At 38.5% G+C, this 17,541-nt stretch overlaps 1 protein-coding gene across 1 annotated transcript in view; it reads right to left on the bottom strand.

Annotated features, from left to right (window-relative positions):
• LOC122789982 (interleukin-13 receptor subunit alpha-2-like) overlaps nt 1–17,541 on the bottom strand; it is a 764,082-nt gene that overhangs the window by 268,973 nt on the left and 477,568 nt on the right. The gene's annotated exons all lie outside the window — the stretch shown is intronic.

The following is a 17,541-nucleotide window of genomic DNA, read 5'->3' as shown; positions in this document are numbered from 1 at the left end:
TCCATCTCACTTTTCAAGACATCACTGAAGTCACACCTCTTGCAATCATGGCTCTGTCCTTGTATCACATAAAATATTTTCTGCTCTCCTCCTAACTTGCCACACCTCATCTCCTCACTGCTTACCTCAACTATTCTGTACTACTCAAATACTCCCTATTAGAAACTACTATCCTACAAACTATTTCTCACGCTATGACATCTCCTGAATAGCATTATTTTCCAGATTCTATTCCTTCATTTTTATGCTTTGTACTACCAATATGGAATTCAAAGTTTTGCCATCTATATACCAAGCTTGCTCAAATCAAACTAAGGTACAAAAAATCTCCTTGACTGCATATATGCCACTACATACAAATTTTCTGTCATTCGTGGATTATGCGTGGTCATATAAAGACATGGAGCTCTGATTGTACATATGCCTCTGTACAGAAATTTTTTTATTTGTTGTACTTGTACTGTTATGCAGCTTTTCTCCCCAGGTCTCCACTGTAAGGAGTTACAGCCGCAGATCCAAAGCTCTGGAAGAAGGCACCAAATTCAGATCTGATAAAATTTCACAACCCAAACACTGAATCTGATGAAAATAGTCATCAAATCTAATAAAGGTGATGTCACATTTATTTTTAGAAAAGAATTTCAGTATTGTTATGCATGGACCATTTACTCTCTACTATTTAATTTTTTTTTTATTTCAGTCCTCCCAGTGAAATTATCATACAGATAATGCACAAAGAGCACAACTTTATTCTACTCACCTAGAATCACGAGTAAAAACTAGGCAGGTTTGAAAAATGGAGCTCAATTTACTTACAGTGCCATGCAGCTATTTAATGGTTCATTGCACAAGGAAAAACAAACTGATGAAACTGAAACCATTTAATTCAGTTATGGTTCAGAGTTCCATTACAGAACACAGAAGCTAGAATAAACCACTTACTATCAACTTGGCATTAATATGATACATTATTAATATTTTTACATCATTTCTCTGCTAGACCATTTAGCAGCTCATGCCAGATGCTATGAATCAGTGAAATCCAAAGCAGTCCAGTACTGGAAACAAACTTCCAGCCGCTGCAAACTGCCCCCAACTTTAGGTGCCTGGCTTTTGGATTGGGAACAGAGACAGAGCACCATGATACTGCTGGGTCTGAAACCTAGTTGCTATTTAAACAATCCTGACCACACGTCTCAGGGCACCATTGCTTTGGTCTGCTCCAACTTCACTTCCCCCTCTTTTTATTTTTTTGTTTTCAGGAAACTAGACATTTGTCATTAAGTGCAGTCTTTCTTATGTGAAAAGGAATACTCTGCACAGTTTAACTTCACATTTGGCATACAGCCAGTGCAGTTTTTCTTCTAACTTAAAATTTACCGCATTTCTAAAACTCCTAAAACTCTGCGTACCTTCAAATAAGCAGTGTGTTTAAATACAGTATTTCAACAAGTAGGCTATATGCTTTAATGCACCTTAACAGTGGTGGATCCAGGAATATGCAAAGGGGGGGGGGTGCAGTGTGGTAAGTCAACTACTGGGGTGGAGAGTGGGAAAATGGAACACTGGGTTTGGGGATGGGGAAATGTCACCTTAAGATGCTTTGACATCGTGCACATCCAGCATACAGCAAATTTACAGACCGTACCAGTTTTTCAACGTATGCCTGGAAGAAATGATTGGTTGCCCATGGCAAGTCAGTCTGCTTCCATGGCATAGCTGGCATATGCACCGTTATAAACTAGCAAAGCGTCCCACTGAAGATAAGATTAGCCACAGCAAGTACCGCAGTAAATTTAAATATGTTTTTAGTAAATAATGAACCATGTCGAATCAGCGAAGTTCAGTAAAAGTAACACAGCCATTAAGAAAAAAGATATTATAGAAATATCCCCAAAAGCAAATACTCAGTTTAGTCATGTGCAATATATAAAGTCTGTTGTAACCATTATAAAATTTCAGTAGGAGTTTAAGAAACCACCCAGGGCTGGAATCAAGGGAAAGAAAGGAAAAATCTATTTGGGGCACTGTATGTTTGACATCACAGGAAACCAACTGAACTGATACCAACAGGTTACAGTCCTCAGACACAGGATCTTCTTCAAAAAAGGATCCTTAGCAATTTGCTTGGGAAGTAGTTTTTTCCCTTAGCCAAGCAACTGGGGGTGGAAATGCCAGCATTACTATAACCCAGGTTTGCACCCCCTAATCAGTTATCTGAACCATGGTTCTATCTATTGCAACCATCTCAGATGGGAAACCAGTCACAGACTGCTACTTCAGCATGTGGAGGGTCTTATGCTTCTTTTTAGGATGCACTACACTAGTGGGATGATCCGTGGGAGAAAGCATCAATACTGGCAAAAGATTCTGCACCTCTGAGTTCCCCTGCACCTGAAGGGTTTGGTTCTCCCATACTCTTGTGTCATGCAGAGGTGTGATACTGTGACCACTCCAGAGGGCCTAGAGGTAACAGAAGGTGAATAATCTGATAGCCTGTCTGAAGGTAAGTCTACTGCGGAGTCACAAGCTGAGGCATATTTTTAATTTATTCTTTTGTTTTTAGGTGAAGATGGGGAAGATGGAGAGGGGTGGCATGTCGATCAGGAGACAAGAAACTAGCCAGCTCGACATCAGATACTGGCAGCACAGTAAGAAGATGGATTCTCCCTTTAAACAACAATTTAAATATTATTTCTGTAGGGACACTATTCTGAATACACTGGGAAAATGACAATATTTTCAGTAACAGTTCAAAATACAAAAGCCCACTGATTTAAAAAAAAAAGGTTTGTTTCAGTCCAAAACAATGGATACAGTCAAACAGTATTAGACAAGAAATAAATCATAAACTGACAAAAAATTCCTGTCAGAAATGTTTAACATACAAAATGGCATAAAAAGTAATCTGAAGTCTATTTCTACACGAGTTGCTATTCAGAAGATTGCACAAAATAAAATGACAGTTTCAGTAGAACAATTCCAAGCAGAACATACATGCACAAAAGTCCCCTTAGTAAATATTTGCTAGTTTCAGTCAAAATGAATGGATACAATCTAAAACACATTTAGACAACAAATATATCATAAGCTGATAAACAAAACTTGTCAGAAATATTAAGCATAAAAATTGACACCAAATCACAATTTAAACAAAAATCATTTAAAATGCTGCAATTCACTCCAATCACCTCAAATAAACACCAAAGAAAAAAATGCAACACCATCAACTTTCCTGTCAAATCTTCTAAATGAAGTTTGTAATCAATAGGCCTTCCTGTGCTTGCTAGTCAAAGAAAGAATAGAAGCATATACAAAATTTCTCATTTGAGAGAACAGTGAAAGCAACAGAACACACTGTTCAAAGACATATAGAAGAGGCTGTAGAAAGGATAGAAAACAGGGAGGAAAAAGGTCCAAACAGGAGTTATAATGGAGAAAAAAATATAACTAGGGAAGGGTCAATGATGGGTATGGAGTACTTGCAGAGTTTGCATGAGTGTACGTGTGTTTTAGTGCAGTTTTGAAATCTCTGATAATGTGCAAGAGTCTGACTTAAACTAGCAAGCTTGTTTCAGACTGCAGAGACTCTTACTGAAAATACAGTATCTGCGAAAATGTTTTGGATTTTAAGGATGTTACTTCCTTGGAGCAAAGATTTCTTTTTTGGCAAGTGCCACTACATAAGGATAGACGCTGAGGGAGTTTTTTTATGAATTATGCAGTATCTTGTGTGCTCTGACTGAGTAAGAGATGTAACTGGTGAGTTCTACCCAATTTACTGGTTCTGGGGATGTGCAGTGATGGACTCAACTGGGGAGGCATGCAAATTTTCTAATTTTATTAAAATGTTTTAAATTGGAATGAGCTGAATTTAGTAAATAATGCTGAGGTGTAAAGCAGGCTGGGGAGTAGGGGGTAGTGGTTGCTATTTCTCATCTGTGGTTATTAAGGAAGGATTTGGCTCTGTCTAGAGATCCCAGCTCAGTGTATGTTTTTACTCCTATGACTATATTTAGATATACTTTTGATTTGTCAAAAGCAGTGTCTAATAATCTAGAATGGGTGGCAAGTTCAATTTTAACATTGGTAGCAGTGATTATGTTGAAACTGTAGGCATTTGGAATTGTATTTTGGGAATGAAATATGAGTAGTTTTGGTTTTCTTTGGGTTTACGAGTAGTTGGGAGTTTTGTAACCACTTTTCAATGGAAGTGAAAACAGCCTGGGAATGGATTGTGGGATGGTTAAACAGGGTGCAGAGTGGAGTTGTCAACATGCTGAATAATAGAAGCAAGTTTGGATACATTTTGTATATCATTTCTGAGCTTGGTAACTTGGCAAATACCAATTTTGAATGTGAAGCAGCTGGAGTCTGAGTCTTACCATTTTACAAACTGGGTGCAGTTTCTGAGCTAGCTGGAGAACCAGTCGATAGGAGTATACCAAGTCAAAGAGGTTGTGCCTGTTGAGGAGACGCTGATAGGAAATCACATTAAACGCTTTAGATAGGTCAAGGAAGAGAACTGAGAATGTGGCTGGAGATTCTGCTCTGGGTGACAGTACCTAAGAAGTGAAAAGGATCTGTTTCAGTGCTGAGATGTTCCATAGATGTGCTGACTGTGTAGAGGAATTATGAAGGAGTGCTGGAGTATAGTTTTCACTAATGGATCTATTTGACAAATATTACTCTTTTAAAATTTAGCAAGTTGAGCAACATACTTCGCATTAACGTGTATGTTTCTGAAGGATCAGACATCTGAAACTCAAATGCTTATAATTTAGTGACTTCAATCCTTAATTTGTTGTAAAAATTACACATTTTATGATGAACAGCTCAAAAATATGTGGAAAAATTCTGGGCAGTTGAGAGACTGCATGGGTTCAGACAGTCCGGTCCCTTCACTTGTGCTGCCTCTCACCACCCAATATGACCGATGTAGAGACCCTCTAGAAGATGTGACCCTTATGCAAGGAATGAGGTAAGCCAGTAAGAAAGCATGGTATGCCCCTCCTTTAGTCACTGGTTGAGCTTCTTAACTTCAGGGAAACTACTAGAAATTGCAGGTGTGAATGGTCAAGTCCTTCCCTTCTGCACATCAATAATGTTGATGCTTGTATGGTTATCTGGCTTCAAATAAATGCAAGGCTGTGGCCATTTCCTCCAAGAAAATGTGACAAAATAGTTTTCAGATATATGGTCATTTTCTACATGCATTATGCTGCACACAGTACACCTTGGAAAGCATTTTATAAAGGCAATATTTACAGACTGCCTGATGACCTAGCCATAAGGACTTGAACACAAAGATTCTGGCTGCAGTCCAAACATTACGGTACCTTAACAGCCCACCAAAGCTGGGAGGAAATCATTTCCAAAGACGGTCCTTATGGGGACGTTTTTCCCCCCACAAATTTATATGTTGCAAAAGCATATTATTTTCAGAAAGGAAACTGCTTTTCCCCACACTAAATATTTGTAATACTGTCAAGATGTAGACAGGATTATAAAGGAAGGGTGGAAGAACCTCATGTTGATCAGGATCGAATGCAGAAATGGTTAAGAAGAGGCAAATTCAAACCAAGAGATGAAATGTTAATATTGGCGGCCCAAGATAGTAGGGTACATACACATTGCTTTGCAAAGTTCATTGAACATGTGGGAGAAATAGACAAAGGTAGTATTTCTAAAAACAGAATTGGAAAAAGTTGCACACCTCTTTGCAGGTTGTGACATACTAATGGCATAAGGGCTGTATAATGAAAGGCATAATAATGTGGCAAGACTGTTGTACTAGGGATTGTGCAAACATTATGGTACTGAAGTGGCTGAAAAACACTGGAAACATGCGCCACAAAGCATCATAGAAAATGATGAAGTCTACATTACATGGGATCATTCATTACCAGCAGTTCAAAAGGTAGATGCTAAAACCAGATATAGTGGTCCATGAAAAGAAGACAAAAGTAGCATTGATCACTGAAATCACCACACCCAGTGACTACAGTATCTTGCATACAGAGAGACAAAGTCATAAAATATCAGGATTTATAGACAAATAAAAACAATGTGGAAGAAAGATTCCCAAACAGTTCTAATAGTAGTAGGAGCAATGGGGTCTTATAAAAAAGAACCCAAAAGATTTGGAGAAATTAAAGGAAGGGTGTATTGTCTCCTTACACATAACTAAATACAGTCATATATTTTCCAACATAACTTTAAGGGCATGTTTTTAATGTAGCCAGTTTACAGAAAAAACAATAAGCACCACATTTTCCAACAAAGGGAAGCAATCCAAATAACATCTCATTCATCAGAGTATTTACCAACCATATAAAAATATTTAAAATATAAAACCGAGCCAACCTAACATCACCCTTCTCGGACATTTCATGATATCAGACAGATCAGCATCAAAAGTATGGGCTACAAACTATCATACAAAAAAAAAAAAAAAGACAAGATGGTAAAATTTTACACAGACCAGGAAATACAATTGATAATACAGAAAGGTGAATGAAGCATACACATGGAATAATATCTTTCAAAATATAACACAGAAAATAATCAAACGCGTGCTTAAAAACTACGCAAACAATCATTATGCCATTTGAAAATTTTCAGTAGTAACAACTATATAACTAAGTTTAACTACTCACCAGTCTGAAACATCTCCATATTTCTTACCCAGCCAATCCCGCTAGTGCAACACCTTCATAATTAAGCACACAGCATTGTGGGATTTACTCTACTGTGCATCTATAAACCATTTCAGTGTTATACTAACATTTGTAAATTATATCCCATGCTTGAAGCAAATTCAGTTGCCTACATTTCTAACATTTTTAAACAGTTTGAAAATGACTACTATTATATTAAGTAAGCTTTATATTTTAAAGCTTTTAAAACAGTCCACTCTAGTGATACATGTTAATATAGTGCAATTTAGTTATAGCTCTCAATACACAGTTTCACAAATCTGTGCTTCCTAAAATGTGAACAGACAAAATGTAAAAATTTGCTAAGACTTTTAAATAGGAATACCATGACATGCTAAAATGTGTTGCTTTCCATTTACAGAATATGTTAAGATTAAGTGAAGTGTATAGTTTAGTACTATATGCCAGAGATTTTTGCTTTGAAATCTTAACAGAGTGAGTTGAAAAATCATGTCAATATTAAACAATTTGCATGTGTAGGAACATGAGGAATTGCTTTTGATAAGCCATGTCTAAAGTGAGGTGCACACCATCCCAGGCAAGCCAAGTTTGCAGCAAGATACACATATTCACACTTACACTGTGCCTGATAAGCTAGGTTTGTCATTAGATGCACAGTCCTACACACACACACACACACACACACACACACACACACACACACACACACACACACACACACTTCGTTTACCTACAGGCCAATTGGAGGAGCACCATTTCACTTACAAGATATTTTGTAAGTGTTGGAGAAAATCACAGCACATAGATAAAGCCACACAAAAACAGAAAACATATTCAGGCTTCACACCAAAGAAGAATACAGCCAGAGCAAAGCACTTAGATGGGAAAACTCACTGTGCAAATGGCACCAAAGGCAGATAAACTAAAGCCACTGGGGCTAGTCTTTGAAAGGTTATGTCTATACTCTTATCCTTCAAAAAGTCATTACAAAATACAACACAACCCCAAGACTGTAGTTCTGTCCACAGATCTTCCACTGCAGCACACTTCTGAAGGACTCCACAGCTTTAGCCACTTCAAAGCATGGCACGGTGGTCACTACACGATACAAGTGAAAATATATATTTTTTCTGAAATATAGAATATTTTTACTTCTGACATAAGGAGAACTTAATACACATTCTGGGCATTAATTTTCCCGAAACCTTTTTGCAGAGGTAAAATGACATCTGGCAGAAACTAATCATTAGAAATATATTCTGTTATCTCTAAGATAACCAAAGACATCTCACTATGATCACATTAGCAAACTGCAACAATCATTGCTGCACTACACATACAAACAAGCAAACAAAGATGAGCTACTTTCAAAACTGAATTCACAATGACACACGCTGAAGAGCACTAGAGTCCTTTATGCTATGCTGTTACTACCACTGCCAGAAAATAAATAAAAAAATACAAAAGTATCTTTCCAACAAAATAACCAAATGAATATCAATAATTATTAGCCCAAGAAACTGAAGACTGTATAAATACATTACACAGACACCCAAAGCAGCATTACAGAAGGAATCAGCAGACCAACAAACTGCAGCATATATATATATATATATATATATATATATATATATATATATATATATGGATTCACGGCATAACACTGAAAACTCAAAACACTGAAAATGAGAAAACTTCATAATATAGAAGATCAAAACACTGAAACTTCAAAACACAAACTCAAAACACATATCATACATATACTGAGTTTAAACATAAATCATAGCACTTTCCACCAAGTGTAAGCAGGAGGGCAAGCCCCCGTGCACCCCTCATGTGGGGGGCTGCACCCCCTGCTACTTAAATATATCAAATCCAAGATTGCACTTTGTGTTTTTCATATATAAGTAGCAGAGGATGTGGGGGCGCAGCCCTCCACATGGGGGGTGCAAGGGGGCTTCCCCCTGCTTCCACTTGGTGGAAAGTGCTATGATTTATGTTGTTTAAACTCGGTATATGTGTTTTCAGTGTTTTGAGTTTGTGTTTTGAGTTTTCAAGATTTTGAAGTTTGTGTTTTGAGCTTTCAGTGTTATGAAGTGAATACATATATACATATATATATATATATATATATATATATATATATATATATATATATATATATACACACACACACACACACACACACACACACACACACACACACACACACACACATCTATAAATCTGTATTGTGAATGCAGCTTCAAATGCAGTCATTTTAATTTCAAATCACTGCTTTTAGAAGCTGAATTCATGACAAATTTATTCCCCTCATACATTACAAAAGTATTATATTCCAGCTAAATAAAAAAAAAAAACTGATAAAACTTGGTGCAAAAAAGGCACCAATAATCCAAAAAAGCACCAAAGCCATACCAGAAAAAGTCCCATGAGGATTTTTTGAACCGCTCAATTGCAACATAAATGCTAAACTGCCACTGCATTTTTGTCTAGAACTTAATTAGATGTAAAACTCCATTAATAAAAAAACAACTCTACAATAGGGTTAGTTACAATCGAAAACACAGTGATGGTTTAGCACTTATGTTTTAATTGAGTGGGTCAATAAAATCATCCCGAGACTTGTTCCGGTGTGGTTTGGTGCTTTTTTTGGATTATTGGATTCCAACTAAATAATCATTGATCAAAATAACAAATAAGGCATACATCATAGATACATTAAACACACACTCACATTTTATGGTTTGTTTGTGTCTTTCGGTCGCCACAACGGAACTCCGGTCCGCTAATGATTGGCAGTTGATTTTTACGTACCGGCTTGCCAGGCCTGATGCACAACCTTCAACGAAGGTACCCCCATTCACGCATGTCTCCACGCAGAAGACGCTCTAGCTGAGAATCGAACCGGACAGCATCTTACTGTGAGGTGACAACACTACCATGTAATTTAGTTATTTTTCTACTAAATTAATGTACAAGTTAACAACTTGCAATAAATAAGTAAAGCTTTTCAGAGGTGCTCCTGCGTACCTAGGCAGGCTAATCTGCTTGTCTCTTATTTAGCACCGCTGAGCATTGGAATGCCACACCACTAACAGCCTACTCTCATCCTTACATTCAAGAGCATCTTTTGAAAAATGACGTTAAAAACATAAGACAAATACAAATATTTTAATGCTTATACTCAGAATGATATTAGTCTTTTAATGTTTCACAAATTGTCATTTCCTGAAAACTCTACTGTCTAAACTTATGTTATTAGCCAGACATGAGCTTTCATATGACAGCAAGATACTCTTCCAATTGCTTGTTTATGGAGATATATACAGAAGCATGAAAAATATGCTTGTTTAATTAGCAATATAAGTAGCGAAAATATTTAAAGATGCACAACAAATATATGCCATGCAATAATTCTCAAGCCACTTGCATCTGGAAATATTGCTTACACAGGAGAATATTGCACATCCTCATGATTACTAACAAATCGCAATATATTTAGTATAGTGCACCATAGGTTCATAGGTTGGTACTAGGCTATCAGCCCTAGGGCCTATACAAGCCAAGCCATAACAATTCCCTGGCTATTTCTTCCCACATTATTTTCTTTCCTGGACCCCTAAAAACAATGACAATGTGGTGTTCTTGTATTCCACAGCTGGGTTTCATACTATGCCTCTCAACAAAATGCAACTCTCCCAGAATATGAAAATAAGAAAAAATGACAAACATTTCTAAAACATGTTATTCTGGATTAGTAATCTGAATGTAATGTTTTGCATATACCTTGCTATTTATAATGCTACCTAGCATTAGTAATATTACTACTATTAATTGGGAAATTATTCAGTTAAGGAAGCCCCCCCCCTCAAAAAAAAGGACTATTGTGGATGTCATTAGGAACTATGAGTGTTACCTGGCAGGAAAAGTTATAATTAACTTTCCCAGTTCTAATCCATTTTATCCAAACTCTTTTCTTTTCCCTGACCCCCACTTGTAAGAAGTACACAACAGTAGTAGACAAAGCCACAAAAAGCTGTAACAGCAACACACAAACCTGACCTAACAACTTTAGAGTCCATTAATGATTAAATTACCGACATTTCATAACTCTACAACAGACGCGACTGCGATAGAACCGGAAACGGCAATTCAAAAAGTTAATATTGCTTTATAAGCACATTCAACAGGGCTAATATATCAGCCACAACTCTGTTTAATGGAATAAAAACATCCCAATACACATGCAGTCTGCAGACTCTAAGAAATGTTCTAAAATGTTTGTCTTGCCCTCCATACATTCAGTATCACTAACCCTTTGCATTTCCATGACATCTGTACACTTCTTGCCTGCTGCTTGCCTCCACCTTGCAATGAAAACCAGATCATTTACTTCCATCTCCCCAGGCAACAGACAGATTATAAATTAAAAGTCATGAACAGGGCTTACTTTTTTTCACAAAGCGCTAACTACTGGTCTGGTGTGAAAGTGAAAGTTGAATTTAGCACTAAGCCAACAGGTGTTGAAAAGGGAGGACTGACAAGAGCTTTAGCTTTATTGTTTACCTTTTTTTATTGTAATTTAATTTGCTATCCCAGATGTTCACAGGTACGGTATAGTGTGCTTAGCATATGCCTGTCGGCATTCATGGGTACATCTCTCAGCTGCGGGATTAATTCAAAGGCGGTTATAAATTTAAAAAAATTACCTCAGGGTCTCTGAACACTGCTGCTGTTCTGAGACTTTTACATTCAGGACAATCCAAATTGCTGGACCTTCACACAATCAAACAAAACTTCACTCGTTCAGCTTAGCCAGTAGGATTAATTTAGTAAATGGCAAAACGTAAAATTTAAAATTAAGTTTTTTTTCCTTTCATACACAAAGTCTTTGCACTCTGGGCAGTCACCAAATGTGCCTTCTGTCAACTACAATTGAAAATGCAGTTGAAGCAGCTATCCAGGATAGTAGAAATTTGATCACCTGACGACAACCTCCTATCACAACTATGATGCATCCTTGAAGTAACCATTAAAAAAAAAGAATGTGGGTAAATTGGAACAGGAAAATGTACCACTTTGGCTGTACATTTTTCCGATTTCAACTAAAAAAAACAATGCACTTTAACAAAAAACAATGCATTTTAAGTGAGTCGACTTGTACCATGGCTCTAAAAAGGGGGAGGCGCACGCCCCCACACCCAGGCTTAAATCCACCACTGCAATGCTTACTGTAAAGTGAGACTTACATTTAAATAAAATGTTATTACACATTGATATTAGGTTTTATGGTATAAGTGGGTAGTTCTTTTGTTGATATTTCTCTACAGTTCATAGGTGTGTACAAGGCTAATGGCCCTGGACCCTTTACAAGCCTAGCCCACAGGATTAACCCAGCATCGTGCCACTCGACCTTAGTTCCCAGTGCCTCTGTCGAGTAGAGCCACTGGAGTGATCCCCGGGGTGAATTTTCTATAATCCATCCACTCATGTCTCTTGAAGAGGGCCAGTGAGCTGCTCTGTTTGACATGTATGGGAAGTCTATTCCATAGCATGGGCAGTCTTTGGGTTATGAACCTGTCCCTCCAGCTTGTTCTGTTGATTGTGATAATGAGATTGAGGTCTCTGGACCGTGTGGTGTGGAGGGATTGAGATCCCTTTAGATGTAGCACTTCTAACAGAGTTGGGTCAGACATGGCTTTGTAAGTCAAGCAGAGATCACCTCTAAGTAGGCGATATGAGACAAAACAGAGTTTTTTTGAGTCTGTCCATATAGGACAAGTGTTTAAGACCTAGGATCCTTTCTGTGAGGTACTTTTGCGGCCTCTCCAGTTTTTGCAGGTGTCTAGTGAAGTGCATGCCAAATGGGGCATTGTACTCAATGATTGGCCTAATGAGGGAAGAGTAGAGGGTGACAACAACCTCTTTCTTCCTGGATGCAAAACCCTTAGTAATGAGATGTGCCACATAGGACTTTCTGACCACAGTGGGAATGTGGTTGTCAAAAGAGAGGTTGCTGTCAACCTGTGTTCCCAGATCTCTTATAACACCTTCTGTGTTCAGTGGACTACCATTGATGTGGTTAATTCATGGAAACCAGGTTTTTCCCAAAGGGATAACATTTTTTGGCATTGAGCTTAAGGCCATGGTTCTGACACCAGTAGTTGGTCTCAGTGAGGCCTTTCTGTAGGATGTCAACATCACTTGGGGAGTTACTAATAGCTCCCAACTTGCAATTGTCTGCGAACTTTGTCAGCCAGAGTCCCTTCCTGTTGGCCTGGACTTCAGAGAAGTAGATACCATACAGGAGAGGACACAGGACCGAACCCTGTAGGACTCCACTCATAACTGGTCGACAGTCTGACTTGGGAGTCAGCTACAGCCAGAGTCCCTTCCTGTTGGCTTGGACTTCAGAGAAGTAGTTACCAAACAGGAGAGGACCCAGGACTGAACCCTGTAGGACTCCACTCATGACTGGTCGACAGTCTGACTTGGAGTCAGCTACTTTCACACTGTGGGTTCTATCTGTGAGCAAGTCTGCAACCCACCTAGTGGTATAGGGTTTGATGCCTAGCTTAGTGAGTTTTTCTAGGATTCCTGAGTAGGGAATGGTATCAAAGGCCTTGGCCAGATCAAGGTAGGCTGTATGAACCGCCTTGCCTTCATCCACAGCTCTGGTGACTGACTCAAAGAAGTCGACCAGGCTGAGCAGGCATGATCTACCCTTCATAAAACCAAACTGTGTGGGATCCAGAGTTTGCAGATTCCTTATATCCTTGTTTATTAGGTCCATGATGATCCATTCCATAACTTTGCATATCAGACTCGTCACGTTAATGGGGCGATAGTTCCCAGGGTCTGTAGTCACTCCTTTGTGGAGAGGGATGACTGTAGCAGTGCACCATTCGGTATGGACAAAGCCTGAGGTGAGGCTGTGATTGAACAGGACACACAGGTGAGATTGTCAGGTCCCACAGAAGCTGTATTCTTGGCCTTGGACAGTGCTGTTTTAACCTATGCAGCAGTAATACCAGGTGCCTGGCAATCTACTGGTATTGTGATTGATCCTTTGGGGGAACGGGTAAAATTAGCACTGCATCTGTTGGAGTATTTTGGCAATATCTGTTGGCTCAGTATAGGAGGTACCATTGTTCAGTAGCTCAGAGCTAATCTGGGTATTGCTGTTGTGATTCTTTACATAACTACAGAAGGCCTTGTGGTTGTCTTTATTATCTGCTGCAATTCTGTTTTCATAGCTAGCTTTAGAAGATTTGATGAGGGATCTCAACTTTTTAGTGAGGCTGATAAGGGAGTTTTTCCAGACTTGGGACTTCATCTTATTCTGCATCAGTTTCCTCCTTCTGTTGTAGACTTTATTTTTAATTATTCAAGTCTTTTTAGTCTTTTACTATATTTTCTTTTTGGGTGGGTCAATTCTTTCTTTCTTTTAAGGGGTTTTGGGACCATTTCAGGCACCATTTTATTTGTATTTGTTGAAATTAGGCAAGTATTTTTATATTACAGTTTGAAATGATAATTTGCTGTGTTTTAATGTTGGACTACTGTACTTTAGAGCAGGGGCTGCATATGTACTATTTTGTATGTAGGAAAGGCTGCACATATTTTATTTATGTTTTAGTATTTATATGTTATGACCTTCATTGCTTGACATGGATTTAGACTGTTTATAGCTTGCTATTATGGCTACTATAGTATGAGGCTTAATGATCTGTAAATTAGGCCTTACTGCTGCTGTTGTGGTAGGGTGGTAATACATTTTTAATAGCGGAGATAAACTATCTTGTACATTAGGCTGATATACATTTTCATCATGTGCCTTTATCGGGTTAGAAAGTGTGCGTGTATGTGTGTTTGTATCTGCACTTATGAAAAATCATACAAATATAATGTTATTGGCTTTACAAGGAGAATAACAGCTTCCAAATTCAGCATTGAAAGATTAGAGAAAGGAGCATTGTCTTATCAAATAATGTTGCCTATTGTTCACAGCGACCACTGTACTCTTGTTGTCCTGAATGAAATAAAAATACTGAGTTAAAAATATGACTGGTTGTTGTATATTTTTCCTCCATATTTTTTGTCCTTAGACCAGGGGCAGCTCGTCCTATCAAACTGCCGGGACTGCAGCCCTCCCACCTAGAAAAAAACAAAAAAATATCTGTTAAACACAAAATTCACAAGCCCCGATCCTGACTGCTTTACCAGTCGTCAGGATAGGGACAAACAGGTACCCAGCAATCATTGCTGTGAGATACCAAGATTCTGTGCGGTGACGACCGCATCACACAGAAGAGCGCCGGACTGCTTCAGCCGCAGTCAGAGCCAATGAGAGGACTGATCTGCTCTCGCAGGACTTGCGAGACAGTGCGAGGGGCTTCAGTCAGGAGCAAAGGGTGTGTATGGATTGCTTCGTGTGCTGATCTTCTGGGCTGAAGGAGCTGATCACTTACTTGGGCTGTTGAGTACCGGGTCGTTGATCTTAAGGAGCTGATCGCTTACTTGGGCTGGTGAGTACTGGGTCGATGATCTTCTGGGCTGAAGGAGCTGATTGCTTACTTGGGCTGGTGAGTACCGGGTCACTGATTAATTCGCTGGTGTTCTCATTTGGGCTAAAGGAGCTGATCGCTGGTGTTCTCATTTGGGCTGATCGCTTACCTGGGCTGGTCGCTGATCTAGTTGTTGTGTGTGGGCTGATCGCTTACCTGGGCTGGTAGGAGGTGGTCGCTGATCTAGTTGTGTGTGTGTGTGTGTGTGTGTGTGTGTGTGTGTGTGCGTGTGTGTGTTTGTTTGTTTACACACATTTGGAAGGGTTACTTTTTAACTGTGTCAACATTTATTAACTAGTTATTGTCCTCTCAGTAAAGAGATTAAATAAGTAAAAAGAAAGAAAGAAGAATGAGAAAAATATAGAGAGAGTGTAAAAACTAAAGATTTGAGTCCGATATTTGCTAATTTCTACAAAAAGTCTTGCTTTTTTATCATATACCCTTCTCAGTCATTCAGATTCATACTTGTCTTCTTACTCTCAGTCTCTCAAAGAAAAGGCAAACATTTAACAAGTTGCCTAGACAACAGAATAGAGAAAAGCAATATCATGGGGTGGAAAAGACATATTTGTCTTAGGATTAATCTAAAAAGAATATTATCAGTTAGTACTTATCAAAGAATCAGGAACACATACATGGTTGTTAAACTTATACACTTCGTAGTTAATAAATGTAAAGGAAAAAAGAAACGTAATTACTGAATATACAAAAGAGAGGTTCAAAGAAATCAGACAACAGCTCCTAGAGATACACATAAAGAGTGGGCACAAAGGAAGGAAATGTGCAATAGGATGAATGTCAATGGCTCCCTCACTTTCATATGGGGAATTAACCTCTTACAACCAACCCCAAAGGCATGAAACACGGGAGGTGATTTTTTTGTCTCTCTACCAGGGAAATCACACCATCGCAGTGCAGCTCAAGTCCATCCAACCCTTCCCATCCCCGGGGGGGTAGTACTGGGCTATTCCCATTCATTCTTCTCTCCATCCCCACCTCCCTTTTCCAGTGCTAGAACCCTTTTGCATGGGTCACAGTCAGGGCACCATTCTTCTCAGCAAGAGAGGCAGGCAGTTCAGTTATGTACTTAATGTGCTTATGTCTCAACTGCTGTACGGTAACCATACTAAGGTTTATAGTACATATAGTTACTTAAGGTTAAAAAAGAGTAGGAAAGACACGGAATAAAGATAATGCAAACAAAAATAATGTGTATGTAATTTTGAAAAATGTTTAGCACTTAGTTTTATTTAAAAATTAACAACCACAAAAACTGGATGACCCATAACAACAACTGTAAAAAGTAAGGAGGGTAGCAGCAAGACAAGAGCATTTCTCATAATATAAAGTGGTAAAATCTTATAGCTAGGTTACGAAGAGCATAACACACTTCAGATATTCAATACATTGGGTGTCTCTGTATCTCTCTTCAGTGTTTCATCAGATGCAACAATATGCATGCTGATAGCCAATGTAAGTTATTGTGATGGGAGTTTAACTGAATTTCTCATTAAGGAAGGAGTTCTGTTCATTTGTTTTATGTCAATTCATTAGTCATATGAGACACCAGACCAGTAATGGTTGCTATCACTGATATTTGACAATATTATGACCCTGCTGCTGTCCAAATTATGATCACTGCTGAGACTGTAGCCCTTATTAACTCTTTAGTGGGTGGGGTTGAAGACTGTTTTATAACCTCTCACTCTTGGCTTTTCTCCTGCTTGTAAAGCCACCTATAACAGTCTGTGAATGCATTTACTGTTGCATGTTCTAACCTAAGGCTTAGTCATGTTTCAGTTAAAGATGTGTGTGTGTGTGCGTAATACCCCAGTTACTATATATTGCTGGCTAGAGAGAACAAATGGTGGTGGGTAGAGATACTCAGGCTTGAACCCTGTACCTTGGATGCAGGTGGCAAGGACCTGAATTCCCTATCCACCACCATTTCTAAAAAAAATTGCAGATTTTTGCCTCATATTTGTTCTGTTCCTCAAAATCTGTGGTTTCTGTATCTACATTTTTCCTTGCAAAGTCTTTAGTGCAGTGGTGCACTGGTAGCATTGCTGCCCAACAGCTACAGGCCCTCTGGTTTGATTCTTGGATGGGGTGCCTTCTGTGTGGTGTCTGCATGTCCTCCCATCTTACAAAGATGTGTCTGGCATTTCTCCCTGCTCTGCTGAAAATGGTCTTTTGTTCCAAGTCAGACTAGTTTCTTGGTTAAATGTTTAAAAATAACAGGCATTTGAATTTCAGACTTCATATTCTTCAGAAAGTACATGGTAACACAC

This window comes from Protopterus annectens, chromosome 15.part0, assembly GCF_019279795.1.
Source record: "Protopterus annectens isolate FY-2018-M chromosome 15.part0, PAN1.0, whole genome shotgun sequence".
Taxonomy (NCBI): Eukaryota; Metazoa; Chordata; order Ceratodontiformes; family Protopteridae; genus Protopterus; species Protopterus annectens.
This window is presented reverse-complemented; position numbering and strand designations above follow the sequence as displayed.